Here is a 14,781-nt window from a genome sequence, read left to right as displayed (position 1 = left end):
ATATCACTGTAATGAAATGCACTCAAACACACACACACACACAGGTATTTTTCATTATTTCCGCTCCGTGTTGCTTTTTGAAGTGTAACAGCATTTGCCAGAGAGCAAATTTAGCTAAACTGATGAAAGGAAAAGCCCGACAATGAACATTTGTAAAGGCTGATCTCTACTGATTTGAGTCTGCGTTTGTGCAAAGTTAAAGGGGCAAAAATGTATAGGTGGGTGTGTGTGTGTGTACTTGTATTTGTTATCTCTGCAGGACCTTTTCTGTCATAAACACTGACCTTGTGAGGACTAATGACCTTCATTTCTGAGGAAGTGGTTAAGTTTAGGGCTAAGATGTGAAGTGCAGTTAGGTTAATGTTAGTGTCAGGCAATAACTGGTGATGGTTAAGGTTTTGTGTAGGCTACCCAAATGAATGGAAGTCAATGCAGTGTCCTAAGAAGAATAGCTGCGATAGACCACAGAGAGAGAGAGAGAGAGAGAGAAAGAGAAGGGGGGGATGTAGCAGTTTCCTGCTTCTCCAAGTTGCTCCTTGTGAAGTCAGCTCCAGCTGCATCTTGTTTGCCTTCTCTTTCACCTTCTTTTTCTTCCTCCTTTCCACTCTCTCACTTGTTCCTCTGCCCACACTGCCTTTTCACCGTCTCTCCCCAGGATATCTTACTCATATAATTGAAATCCCTGTCTTTTCACCGTTCAGTCTGTCTGTCCGCAGCTAGTGATCATCTTCAAACATATGTATTTCTGATAATGGAGTGCTGTAACAACACTTTAAGCAATGACATGGCCTGGCTGACAAACAAATCAGGTCAAATGTAAGCAGGCAGAAACAGAATAATAATTTAACATTACATGAAAAGCTTTTTTAGCCATTGATCCCTAAAGCAGCAGAACAACTAGAAGGCTTTTTATGGTGATCATGTGTATCTATCACGACACTGATCATATCAGGAAAAACTGCTTTTGGACCTGATGTTTCTCTTTTAAGACCGGAAACACAGTGGAAGATTGTGGGGGAATCAGATTTCTGTTCACTAGCTCAGCTCAGTTTGCAGAATTACATTCAACGGTGTCATTTCAGTCACAATAATCCATGCGTTAAAGCCCAGAACATGTGACAGCTAACCTTTGCATCTCAGATGTCTGTCATTACATACATACATACTCTGTGTGTCATATTGTTGTCCAAGTTTGTAAAAAAAAATCTTAATTATGTTGCATTTTCTCTTCAAACTTAACATATTTTGTTAGTAGAAGACTGAGGGTGCAGACAGAAGCATTTGGCATAAAGAAGGACTACAGTCGTCTAAAGAAAAGGCCGTATTGAAAGCAGCACTGAAGTGATATATATATATATATATATATATAACACAATGCATCACGCTGTTACTAAATATAATAGAGGATAATGAAGGAGAGACTGAACGTGTTCAAGAATGAGGAAACCCAAAGCTTAGCTCTCACTTTAAATTGTGTCCTGTGTAATGATTTTTCAGCACATTCCGTCCCTAAGCTGGCTAACAAAGTGTTCCCAAGCTAACTGAGAAACTGTAACTCTGGCTTAACAGGCACAAAACAGCTGACACAACTGCACACACACACACACACACAGCAGAATATAACACATACACCAGGGAACTAAACTGCTTACAGGACACACTGGTAGGAGTCCTTAATGACTCAAGGTGTGTGAATGGGTGTGCAGGTGTGTGTGTGTGCATCCGTGTGTGTCATATTTTTCATTTTTGTATCTGCATTTGAACATTATTCATAACTTTGGTGTGTGTCGTGTGGTTTGTATATTTTGTTGCATGCCAGTGTTGTCCCTTTGTGTGTGTGTTTGTGTTTGTGTTTGTGTGTGTCCGTGTTTGTGTGTGCGTATGTGTGTGTGGATCAATAAAACTATACCTGTAATAAGCTAGCGAGGCTGTTGTGACAATATGCAGCTCTCTCTGGAGAACAGATGTGAGAAACAGTTTGGTAATTTACCTCACCAGCAAAATTCAGTCCTTAATTTCATAATATCTCATGGGCACACACACGTGCTGAAAGACTCACACACACACACACACTGTTATCTTAGAGCGCTAAGATAATCAATAGCATAAATACAGTAAATCAAAATTCTGTTGATACAACAACTAATGAAACACACACACTTTGTGTCCACGAAAATGCATCCCTTCTAAACCGTATAAGACCAAATATGTACTTCTTCCTGCTTCCTATCTGTGTATAACACCAATTACTTTAGGCCCAGGTGCCAATGATGCACAGTTAAAAAAAAAGAGCCTAAAATCCAATAGCAAACAGACTTTACCAGGCCTAGAAAACATAAAACATGTCTCCAAAGAAGCTCAGGATAATAGGGGGAACTAAATGTAGTGAATTTTTTTTTTTTTTTCAAGTTAGCTGTAATTTATGGTACACATAAATAATTTTCTAATACTATTTGAGTAGTCCTTGCAACATAATTTACAATACAATTTTACATGAATTGACAAGAAAGATAGGATACAATAAGACACAAAGATAAGACAATAGAGACAATGAAATACTATAAGAAAAGAGAAGACAATACAATACTATAAGCTACGATGCGATACGATATAATAAGCTGCAATACAATGCAATGCGATGTGATAAGATACGCTACGATGCGATACAGTACAATACAATTCGAAACGATGTGATACGACAAGATATGATAGACAATACAATACAATAAGATAAGCTATGATACGATACGATACGATACGATACGATACGATACGGTACGGTACGGTACGGTACGGTACGATACGATACGATAATAAAGAATCAATAAAATGAAAATGTAAAACCATTAACAATATAGTTATACAGCTGCCATTCCACATGACAACTTGCACATGTTGCACTTATCTCAATATTGTGTCTTCTGTTACGCACCAGATAGTTTATCTTTATGTATTTGGCAAAATCTTATTTAAAATACTGATGGAAAAATTGCACATGACGTTTTTTTTTATCATGATTTAATTTACATTTTTTTCAAGAGAAATAACTTACAAGAAATGCCAAATCGCAACTGTTTTAAGTGAGTACGTGATACTGAAATATTAAAAACGAATGTCACAACAAAAATCAATGCATGTCAAAATCAGTCCTGTCCTACAGTGTGTGTACTGTGTGTATGAGTGTGGTTCTGGTGTTGTTTATAGTATATTGTTATTTATTGTGAACACTTTGTAAAGTCTAATTCAGGAGGAAACTCAAACTTAAGAGGAGGAGGAGGAAGAGGATGAGGAGGAGGCCAGACACAGATGATCCAAACATCAAAACAAGCCGATTGTTTTCTGTCTAAATAAATGGTTTTGGACAGCTGTTTAGCCCACAGCTTCTACTCAAATGGTGTTATTGCTTTTGTCATGCACAGTTATTCCTCTTCTTCATTGATAATTAATGAAAACCATTAACCTTCAGACAACAGCTTCCATTTATAGTGTAAACGTCTGTGAAAGGAAAAAAAAAAGAGGCCGATCAAAGAGACATGATTGTAAATGATTGTGTTGTGATTAAGTGCTTTGCTAATAACTTTTTATTGCCTGACTGGAGTGACAGTGTGACTAAAATGAATGGAATAGCTGTTTAAATTATTATTGATGATCACAAAATGTGACTTATTGCTACTAGATCTGGGAATGCAAATATTATGTAACACTCCAGCGTAATATAAAGGCCCTGTTAATTTAAAAAAAAAAATGTTTTAATCTTGTGTCTCTGTGCTAATTGTGCATTTGCCTATTTCATTAGTTGGAAAAAACAAAACAAAACAATTAAACAATTTCATATCATTTCTACACAAAAAGTCTTTTACCTGCCTGTGAAACAGTGGCAGCTGTTTGATGACTCACTCTGGCCTCAGGGGAGTTCACTAATTTTGCATCCAGTGATTATGTTGTCTCAAACTTTTTACTTCCCTCTCATGACTACAAATTCTGCCACTGTTGAGCAACTCGGGACCTACAGTACATGCTGTCGGATTCATCACTTATATCCACAAGCGTATGTGAAGGTGGTGGCGAGAGCACACTGACAACAGAGAGGAGGCTGATGTCACGCTTTTCCATGTTGAGCAGCTAGTTACTGTCAACTCTACCATGGAGGCCTGACACACAGTCATTGCCTTGGGTTTCTGTAAATGCCTATTAGAGCTGCAGAATGTGGTCAAAAGCATCCCATTGCAATACTTGTGACATATTTTGCAATTGCAACGTGATTCATAATTGGTACAAGCATAATTTTTTGTGTCTTAAGTCTCAAAGTCATGTTGATTTGACATTGTCAGTCAACAAAACAGTTAAAATGGCTTTTGCAACACTTCAGAATTTCATCATGATGCTGTTTTGTTACACATTTTATCTTAATCAAATAATTCCAGTGTTTTTTCAATTTGGATATTGCACTTGGTCATGTTGCGATTTCAACAGTTTTGCGATTAACTGTGCAGCTTTAAACAACAAAAATCCCTCTGTTTTTATGAGAAAGACATAAATATGGGTGGCACCCTTTCACCATAATAATTCAAAATGTCCAACTAAAACATACTTAATTTGAGTGTGCTGTGAAAGGTAATGTACTATGTAAGAAAAGTTAAAGCAGAACTATGCAGGATTTTTACCCTAATTGAACACCTTTTTAGCTTCTAACCGTAACCCTAAAAACAAGGGTGCAGCCACTATATTCACAAAAAACCCACACTACCCCTCTCAAAAATATCTCAACCAAAGGATAAGAAACATGAGGGTCTGCAGTAGAGGTGCATTAAGAAAACAGACAGCTGAAAGTGGAGAAGAAGCTGAAGACTGAGGCAGACACGCAGGTTTGGATACTTTTACAGTCAGTGATTGTCACCTTGTCGTCTCCTCTAATCATGTGATGACACTTTCACATGAAACACACTTTCACTTCCAATCTCCACCTGTTGCTGACAAGCTAAAATTAACCAAATGTGTAGGTACAATGTTCTTCTTTTAATAATAATTTCCCAAAGACTGTACACCGAGAGGTGCGATGCTGCTCTCCACAGGAAAAAGGCAAGCACAGTGTCTAACTCCAGATATTAATACCCCATCTTATAGACGTATTTTCAAGTACGCCCCAGCAGTTGGGATTGCAGTAATCGTTTTAAATGCCAAAGGTCACTGTTGCACTTATTTAACATGTATTACGTTCATCTCCAACACTGACACATGACACAAAGAGTGAGCGCCGAGGGGAAGTAGACCAAGATGCAGATATAGAAATCACATATGGAGAAACTCATGCACAGGATGCATTTAGAGTACAATATGTCAAACCAGAGGTTCTCAAACGTTTTATACCAAGTACCACAGCAAATTGTATTGCTATACCAGTATTTTTTTTTGTTAATCGTTTCTTTTTCTACACACTCTGATCAAGTGCCCTGGTATATACAGTAGAACAGTATTACTGATTTTCCTCCAAGTACCACCAGAGGAAGCTTGCATACCACTGGTGGTACCATGCTGTCCAATTTATTTATTTATTTTATCCCCCATGGGTAGATTATTCTAAATAATGTGACATTACTGCGCCTTCAACAAATAAATAATTTCAACAAATAAAATACATCATTCATTACTTGCGTGTAAATAAACACAGACACAGATGGCAGTGTCGAGTGTCTGCCCGTATATTCATATATATCACAGAAAGCACATGTGCAACATCTGCAACAGATGCTGCACGGCAGGAGAAACACAACACACCCATGTTTTACATTTTTCAGGACAAGCCAGGGTTGGACGGATGAGGAGCAGAAAGAAACCAAGATGGAAATAATGATGGGGTGTTACTGGAGAGGAGGAAGAGGAGGAGGAGGAGGAGGAGGAGGAGGCGAGATGGACAGTGTGGTTGTAGGAGAAACAGGTGTGCACAAACTGACACCTGTGTGAAAACATATGAAAGTGATGACAGACACACACACACACACACACACACACACGTGTGGAGAAGTGAAAAGGAAACACGGGGGGAGAGAAAGAAATGCTCACACAGACGAGAGAGAAGAATGATGTAAGGATATGAAATTACAGTTAAGGGGATCTGATGGTCTGTCCACTCTCCTCTCCCCTCTCCTCTCCTCTCCTCTCCTCCATTTATGTGTTTATTTTTTGGTTAATCTTAGTCATGGCTGTCTGTCTGGCTGTGAATGAATCAACCATGAGAAGGACTGTGGTTTATTAAAGCAAAAACCATTAGCCGTCTGTCTGACTCTGTCCTCGCTCACTCTCTCACACAAACACACAAATTGTTGCCCACCCCCGCTTTTATCACTCATAGAATATAGATGATGTTAGCATTAGTGAAGAAGAGAAGAGAAGAGAAGAGAAGAGCATGTGTTTGTATGCTTGTATATGTGCATAATAGAGAGAATACATACATTTATGCGCATATATTCATGCTTTCATGTCGTTTTAGATGCCGAATTCTTATGTTCTCCAGTGTCTTAAAATAAAATAAAAAAGATCCGAGCATGCAACGTGATTTAAATCGCTTTTTAAAAATGTTTTAAACTTTCCAAAAGAGGTGTTGACTCTTCCCTGAGTGAGACACGAGGCCTGTGGCACTGAGCCACTTCACTCTGCTGGAAACTGTAACACTGGCAACTTCAAACTTGTGATTCATCTGTATTTGTCCCTCACTCTTCACTCCTTCATTCTTCTATTGGACAAGAAAAACAAACACACTTGTTTCCTAGTGAGATGGTGCCAGCAGCATTAAACAGTGAACGCTCTCCTCTCACTGTAAATCTGGGGGAAGCTCCCAACACTGGTGAAATTAAATAACTATTCATTTAGTGCAAGATTTAAAGGGTAATTACACTTTCAAATTCTGCTAAGAGCCGACTCCCTCACACAGCGTGTTTAAAAATGCCAAAGAGGAGAGGGGGGAAGCAACGGCAGTTAAAAAGCAGGTCAACATAAATAATAAACCTTTGAGTCTGGTCGTGTCACCGTTAAGGAGAAGTGAGACAATTTATGTGAACCAAATGTAAAAATCAAGGCAGCCACAAGTTTATATTACGCAGATATAAACGGTCTGTATTTGTTTTTTACCATTTACTCATTCATTCACACTTTCATCCAGCACATCTACTGAATGTGCAGCTGTCTGGAGCAACGTGGAGTTTAGTGTCTTGCCCAAGGACACATCGGCATGTAGACGCTGTCAATCTAACCCCCAACCTTCACGTTGAAAGACGACTCGATCTACTGCTGCACTATTTATGTTGTCATAAAAACAATATTCTACTGTACCGTTCCTCCCACACTCACATCACTTATTATTCTTATCATTTGCTCGTGTAAATTAATCGTATAAACATGTAGTTTCCAGTGGACGTGATTGATTTTTAGGTTAATTACAGCGTTGCACTCACTCACGGGGACTTAATGTTGTTCTTTTACCGGTGACACTTTGTTCCGTCATGCGAGACAATGTAGGTCAACAAATTTCACAGCAAGTAATTTTTGAAACAGTTTCCCTGTGACTGTATATCATTATCGTACATTATCCGTGCTCTGCCGTTTGTATCAGTGTGTGTCATCTTTTTGTGTGGTTTGTAATCAGCCATGGGAAACTAAACATCATACTTTACAATAAATATGTGAAACAAAAAATCTGAAATAAAGCGACACGATGATACGTGTGATCATTTAAGTCCTAACAAGGTTAGCTGAAATGCCTGTTTTTTCTATGTTCTATGTTTATGCTGTGGTGGTGGAAGTCTAGATCATCCTGGCTACATACAAACACACATTTACCACCCACTTTATTAGGTACACCTGTTCAACTGCTGCTTCACTCAAATGTCTAATCAGCCAGTCACATTTCAGTCACTCCAGTTAATCATCAGTCCTGACGTCAACCATAAGAATCTTCGCTTAACTGCGGTTTTGAAAAAAGAAGTTCAGGTGCATCACCTGCAACTGGGCACCTATACTGGATGATACCAGCTGTCAATCACACTGATGTCTCCTCATATGTGGCATTATTAATTGTTCATTTCCCTCTAATTGGGAACATCCATCCATCTTCTACCGCTTCATCCTCCATGCCTGCCCACGCCTGGACAGGTTGCCAGTCCATCGCAGGGCCACATATAGAGACAAAATTCACACTCACACTCACGGTCAATTTAGATTGTCCAATTAACCCAATCCTCATATTGCATGTTTTTGGACTGTGGGCGGAAACCGAAAACACCCACGGAAACACCCACGCACCCACGGAAACCCACACGCACACGCAGAACATCCAGAAAGGCCCTTGTTTTCCGACCGTGTCGCAATCCCATTTCTTCTTGCTGCAAAGGCAAGAGTGCTAACCACTAAACCAACTGTGTGGCCCCTAATTGGGAACATAATTCAAAGACCTGAAACCAGCGTTCCGAGATCATTAACTTCTCAGGTAAATTGTACATTCTTCTTTTCCCATAGACATTGGCCTTCTTTTTGCAACTAGCTGAGTCACCCCCTGGTGGCTATTCAGTATATTCTTACTTCCTGATTGACTTCACTGCAGAAACCAGCAGACTCCCTCCATTTTATGTATATGATTTAGACATCTACACATGGTAGAGACGACGTGCTGAAGTTCAAATCGAGCATCATAAAATGGAAGAATGGTGATTTATGGTGGTGGTTTGAATGTAGCATGGTTGTTGGTACCAAGAGAACTTGTTTGTGTATTTCAGAAAGTCTTGTGGGATTTTTTTAATGCACAGCCATCTCTATGGTTTACAGAGAATGGTCATTCAGTGAGCAGCAAGTCTCTGGGGGGGGAAGAAAACTGCCAGAGGATAGAGGAGAATGACCAGAGATGATAGAAAGGCGACAGTAACTCAGGTGAGTTACTGGCAGGTGAGTGTACATGAAGACACATGTGTGCAAACTGTGGTCTGTGTTTGGTGCAGAGCACGGGAGACTGTTGCTGTTTAAAAAGCACATCGCACTCTGTTGCACAAGCTGCTGCCACTGCTGCATGGAAGACAAAGTGGGTCAGCATGCACGCACACACACTAACCCCCCGGTGTACACACACACACAAGCAGATGGGACCTAGGGACATTCACACACATGCATTCACATATTCTCTCTTGTGCCTCTCCACTCCTTTTACTCTGTCTGTAACATAAAAATCCACATGGACACACTCAGTAACGCCCTGATGAGTGTTTCTCATGCATTTGGCAACACTTCTCTGCTCCAGCTGTTCCAGCCCTTGGAAGTGTAGTGATGAGACAGCAACAGACCTGCAAAGAAACAATACCTGGGATAATGAGGAGAGGATATGGGAGAGAGGGAGGTGAGTTAAAGTAAAGGGAAGTGAAGTAAAGGTAGAAAAATGGAGGAGAGGAAAGAGAAGGGAGACAAAAACCAATAGGAAGAAAAGAATAAGAGAGCTATTAATGAATAAAGGAAAAAGAAAAGAGAAAAGAAGGACAGGAAAGAGACAGAAGGTAAGATAAGAGCTGGTAACAATGGAGGGAAACAACAAGAATAAATTGAACTAACTCTACAATCCTCCCTGTGTTCAAAGTGTGTTCAAAGGCAAACACTGATTATTTGCCAAATGAGTCTCTTGATTAACTTACTGTTGTGTAACGAAAAGGGCTGATGGCAGTTTCAGCACTGTGTCCAGTATTTAATTAGATCACAAAGATGTCTTTTAAAGCTTTAGCACCCTTGGAGTGTTTATTGGACCATAAAAACTTGTGTTGCATCATCTCAGATGAACAAAACACACACACACACACACACACACACACTGTTATAAGATCAAAGAGTGTATGTGTGCCAGAAAAGTCACTGGAGTCCAGGAGGAGAGAGTGAAATAACAAATACACCAGACTTCAACCTGGAAGACATAACTAGGTGAAGTAGATAAACATGTGAACGCGCGCACACACACACACACACACACAGACTTAATCCTGACAACACATCACATTATCACTCTTGTGTCCCTTTGTTGCTTTCTTTCACATTTGTTTAAACACAGCACACACACCATCACAAACACAAGAGAAGCACGAAAGCTAAAAGTGATGCAAGCCGAGCAAGCAACCCAAAAAACACAGAGCGAGAGAGGGAGAATTCAAAAACAGTTGTTTTCAATGAAAAGTGAGAAGAACACAGGTAAATTGTGAATAATGCACATTAAAAGGGGGCAACAACACAGCTGCACATAAACATTCATTCATTATGAATTCAGTGTCTGGATTTTCAAAATAAAAGTTACCCATATTCACTGAAATAAAAGATAGGGGGTTCGTGCGGCACCAGCTCCTACAAATATTGTAAAAAATAAAAAAACAACGTGGTTTCTTTTAACACGGCATTGCGTGGCAACGCTTCCATCATCAATAGGTGTGGCCACCACGAAAAGGGATCCTCATTGACTTTGTATTGCCATTGTTTATGTGGCGCCACCACGTAATGTAGTGTTCAGAGATTGTGGTCATTTCAGGTTGTCTAAAACTGACCTGTATTGTGATCTATTTTTAAAAAAGATGCTCCCAATCAATTCTATACAGTTTAAACCTGCCTTTTCCAGATTAAACTAAACAAATATTCAGACGTGAAATCATGTCTCGTTTCTGTAAATTAGTTGGAGTGACTTACATAAATGAGCTTTTTTTTGCAGTGAAAAGACAAAGCGCTGCACATTCAGGGAACTCTCAAAGAGCTGGTGCATCTGTGAGGATTCTGCTAGAAGAAGCATAATTATTTGTCCTGCACCTCATGCAGCAAAAAAGGGAGGTGCACTGCTAACATCACTTTTAATGCAGGTGAATATACGGACCTTGGCATTATGTCATCGAAATGAGCTATAATTCTATAAAAAGCTGCTATGTCTGATTGATATCGATTGTTATTCTCTCTTATGTTGTTGTTGTTGTTGTCTGTGTGTTTGTTTGATATTTCAAATCTTCTGTTCACGTTCTTTCACTATATTGTACATGTACAAGTATGTAATAAGGACACAAATGCAGAAATATATTTAAACTTAAGAGAGAATAAATATGGAATAAATAAAAGCTTCCAAATGCATGGGAACCGACCACATGTCAGTTGCTCTAGATGCTGGTCTGAGTCTTTGTTTTCAATATCCACTAATGACACACACTGCTGTCAAAATAAAGACTGGCCAGGGAATGAACTCAGGCTCAGTGGCAGAGCAAGAGTTTGAATCCTAACTCTGCTATGCTGACGTGTCCCTGGGCAAGACACATAAGAGGAAAAAAACACATATTTTAAAGCCTGAATATGTCCATATAAGGATTTGTGTATTATTCTCACACCAATTTACCATGGATGCACCTGTGGCACAGATCCGCACCGTGTGAGTACAAAGGGTTGCAAAGGCTGCAGATACTGGTGTGAAAAATAAAGGAAAAAAAAACACCACTAAAAACAGGTGGAAAAAAAGAAAAAAGTCACCAGGTGAAAAGATCACTGCAGTTACTGCAATTGTAATCCTCCAGCTGTCTGCACTACATGACTTCACTCATTCACGTTTGATGAAGCGTCATGCTGTTTTGGAGCAAAGTCCTGCAAAGTCCTGCCGGTGAAAAATGTGTCAAAAACTCATATTTTCATCCTCTTTCATTGTCCAGAAGCCCCAGCAGACATCTTAAGAGGCATGACACCACCGTGCGAGCATCCTGTATGAGTCAGAGAGGATATCGAGATGAAAGAGAAGGCTGACTTGATCAGTCTCCATATCTCTCTTTTTCCTGTCGGCAGAAAAGATGACAACGCAACATCCTGCCAGGAGAGACTGACATTCCCAATTAAAGGCTGCCGGGCCTCTAGTTCTTTGTCGTCCTTCATTGTAACACCTTGTTTTTTTCTTCGGTCTATTACCTCCACTCTTTAAAGCTTATTTGCACCTCTTTTTTGGGGTATTTTCCCATTTCTCCATCACAGTTTTCCGCGTTCCGTGTATCCGTCTCTCTCACCCCCATCACAAACCATCTGTCATTTGATCAGCAGAATTAATGGCTTTATTTCCATTGTATCACCATGGTGATGAATCATGCCGTTAATCATCATATCGCTGGGGTGACAGATCATGTCATTAATCAGGATTTTTCTTTTTTCCTTCTGGGCTAAAGCAGCAGGTTCAACAAAGCAAAACCAAACAGTAGTGATTAGCAGTTAACACACACACACACACACACACATCTACATGTTCACACATACACACACTGCAGGCACCCTGCAGAATTGCAGCAGAGTGACTCTATCACATCAACAACACACACTAAAACAGCACAAAGAAAGAGACATCCAAAAAACATCCAAAGAAAAACTAAGAACAGGGATAAGAAACATCTTTGCCTCTAAAGAGCAATTTACAATATCCCTCACCTCATGGTTCCTCACTCTTGAACTAAAGGAACAACAGTAGTATAAAAAAAAGTATTTTACTTAACCCTTAGTGCTCACGTAGCACAGATCTGTGCTGCAGGTGCACCCATGGTAATTTGCCATGGCAATACACAACTCCTTATATGGACAACCTGGGGGTGTGTGTTTATAATGTTTATAGTGTTTATAGTCTCTGTATATACTGTACGTTCATGGAAGAACGCAGCCAAAATACTAAGGGTTAAATTAATTGACTTTTATTCTGCCTGTTATGATGACTACATATTGTATAATAAATTCCAATCCATACATTTAATTCCTAGCAGATGACATTTTTTGTTTTTTTTAAAATGATTTTTAAAAAATCCTGCACTGAAAACTGAATAAACTGAGGGTTTCTGACGTCCATGGAGATTGTTAATAATGAACAAACACAAAGCAAGTCATATAATAGTCTCCACCAACTCCTCTGGGAATGATCTGACGCTTTGAGCGGTGATATGCTCTGCTGTGTTTATCCACTTTGTCTGTTATTTGGTGGCGGGCAGGTAGTGTTGACAGCGTTTTTACAGTTCTTTCACACAAACTGCTGCCTGCTGTGGCATTTTGAGCCTCGATTTCCAACTCAACAGAAGGAAAATGACAGGAAAAAAGCGTGAAACAGGTGACTGAGATGAATACGAGTCACAGTTGGAGACAGAAATGTACTATATCTAAGAACTTTCCTAATTAAGTCTTAAAATGACCGTGACGTGACATCAGAGATTGAGGAAACATGCTGAAATGAAATATTGGCTTCTTCTCATCTTGTAATAATTATTCACAGCCACTTTCAAGCAGCCACACTTTCAGTGGTGTGGTCTACAGCAGTGTTTCCAAATCTAGGTCCTCAGGGATTCAAATGAATGTGTCACTATCAGGCTTTTGCAGAGCTTGATGATGAGCTGATCATTTAAATCAAGAGTGTTGGAGCAGTGAAACATCTAAAACATGCAGAGCAGGGGTCCCTGAAGACCAGGATTGAGAACACTGGTCTACAGTATACGCCGTATACCCACTACAAAAGAGCCAGGATTTCCATATAACCACTTAAAATGCAGAGTGATACGTGCCAATACTGTTCTTTGACAGAAGTTACAATCAGGCAATTTGTTTTTGCAAATAAAATGTGAAGATGTCAGTCATTTTCATTAGAAAAGTAGGTAAATACAATAAAATTCATCATATAGACAATTGTGCTGGTGGTAGATGTTAAATAATGCTTTTCCTGTCACTCAAAGCTGCTTCACACAGGTCTACCATTCAAACCCATTCACACTGCAAGGACACATCGGCATGTAGACTAGCCGAGCCTGGAATTACACCCACAACCTTGTTGAAAGACAACTCACCCTTCCAGTGAGCCACCAACTTGTGTAGCTTTTTTTGGGACGGGGTTAGACTGAGCTGAACGCGTCACATCACAGAACCAGATTGGAATGAAGTGGCTTTCAACAGCCTGGCCACAACTTTACAGCGAGTTTAGAGGACAATGTATCCAGCAGAGGGAGTTGACAGTATACTCACTACAGTAGACCACACTACACCACTGCACACTTTCCCACTCTACATGCTCAAAATAATCAAATAGGTTGAATGTTTATGTTTAAGAGTGGGATAATTACTGTATGTATAAGTGCTTGTGCATGAACACAATTCAACACCAGGCATAAATAAAGCTCTTTATTTCCATATTTTCAGACTGGGGGGGGTTAGCTTTATCATCACAGGTAACTGCTTTCATATGTAACTGCTGTTTGGAGAAATTAGTTTATAGTTACTTTTTATGATTTTTACATCTGACCCAAAACCAGTGATACTTGTCTTGTAAATAAAGTTGAGCTCCTACAAAACAAACTTTCTACATGTCTGCCTTTAATTGTTCCCGACTTTGATTTGGGACGTCCTGACTGTTAGAAGACATGTTTGATATTGTCATCAGAGACCTCCTAAAGCGAGCAGGTGAACAAGGTGAGCTATCACACCGATTATCTTCAACAGGGGAAATTAGGTGGGACAATGTGAAAAGAAATAATTTCTCTGGAGCAACTTGGACTTGTTGGCGGACTTAACAAAAGAGGAACTGACCTGTGGTGATGAGTTTTATCTCCTCAGAGAAATCATTCTCTGACCACACAATCAATATATATATTAAAATTAAAGCGACAGAATCGGATCACGGCCGCCAGCAGATTGTCTCCCTGTATCCTTTAATCCAACACTCACTCTGTCATCCTCTCCGGCTCCTCCTGTGTCCAACGGCTCTTCTCTCAACGCTGGAGTGAGGTGGGATCA

This window comes from Solea solea, chromosome 20 (assembly GCF_958295425.1).
Source record: "Solea solea chromosome 20, fSolSol10.1, whole genome shotgun sequence".
Classification (NCBI taxonomy): Eukaryota; Metazoa; Chordata; class Actinopteri; order Pleuronectiformes; family Soleidae; genus Solea; species Solea solea.
The sequence above is the reverse complement of the archived record's forward strand: the minus strand, read 5'-3'. Positions refer to the sequence as shown.